The sequence below is a fragment of the Triticum aestivum genome, chromosome 2A (genome assembly GCF_018294505.1).
Source record: "Triticum aestivum cultivar Chinese Spring chromosome 2A, IWGSC CS RefSeq v2.1, whole genome shotgun sequence".
Taxonomy (NCBI): Eukaryota; Viridiplantae; Streptophyta; class Magnoliopsida; order Poales; family Poaceae; genus Triticum; species Triticum aestivum.
Window position 1 is genome coordinate 14,339,585 of NC_057797.1, and position 1,103 is coordinate 14,340,687.

At 46.4% G+C, this 1,103-nt stretch overlaps 1 pseudogene; it reads left to right on the forward strand.

The window, feature by feature from the left end:
- Positions 1 to 454: 454 nt before the first annotated feature.
- The window catches only part of LOC123191331 (serine/threonine-protein kinase-like protein CCR4), a 2,744-nt pseudogene continuing 2,095 nt past the window's right edge, over positions 455 to 1,103 (forward strand).

The window sequence follows — 1,103 nt, forward strand, 5'->3', positions numbered from 1 at the left end:
AAAAAAAGCCAAAGGCCATATATTAACTAGTAGAAACCCTTATAAAAGAACCTTACAGAAATATGATGCCAAAGACTTCTACCTCAGCGGTAGGCTCATGGTCCACTCTTTGGTTTACTACAAAAGGGAAAAGGATATGCCTCACACATCATTCAATGACTGCAGCGATGATTGCATCCAGTTGTTGATGAAAGACAACCATGGCTGTTGCACACAACAATAGTATATACGTCATTCGTGAGTGCATATTTATTTAAAAATTGTGGCCTTTTTGTCCACCCGTTCTCAACCGGACCCATTGTCATCACCATTATCTCTCTATATAAACAGTGATACCATTTAGCCATACCTCTCACCTCCGATCAAGAGCATCGGCCATATCTAGCCAGGTGAGTGTGGTGGATAGCCAATACTTATAGCCTGACCTCCTGCCGATCCCAGGCTAGTAGCTGCCATGGCTTCTGCATCAGTCCACAAGACGATGGCCACCGTGTTCCTGCTGGTCCTTACCCTTGGGTACCTGATGGTTGCCGCTGATCCGTATTTGCACCACCAGGATGCTCGACAGTTGTTCGCAGAGCACAATAATCTCTCTGCGAAACTGGGCCTCTCGGAGGCTGCAAGGGTCGTCGTCGGACCACAAGAGCAACCCGGAACAACTGCCGTCCCGACAGATGCTGATAAGGAAGCCTTGTGCCCTTGCTTTCCCTCATGCGATTGTTGATGTTCAATTGAAACCATCATGTGCCATGTGCTACAATAATCACGCCATGAGCAAGTCTGTGTGTGTCGCGGCGTCCGCGCCGCGCCGACTCTGTGCCAGAGTCAGTTCGTGTCGCATCGTTTTAAGTCGGATCAAGTTGTTGATCGAGTCTAGTTTTGTTGCAGGATGTGTGCAAGACCGTTGCGCACTGGCTGCCACGTTGATTGAGTCAGGAAATAGCTATGATAGGGTCACCGATCCACACGGAGACACCAACGTCCTTGCTTCTCTTTATTTTTCTGCAGTATTGGTGCTATGTTATCTTCATCCAACTATAAATAAAAATAATATTTAAGTTGTAGCTATAATATTTATTTCAAGCAATACTGAGCTACAGCTC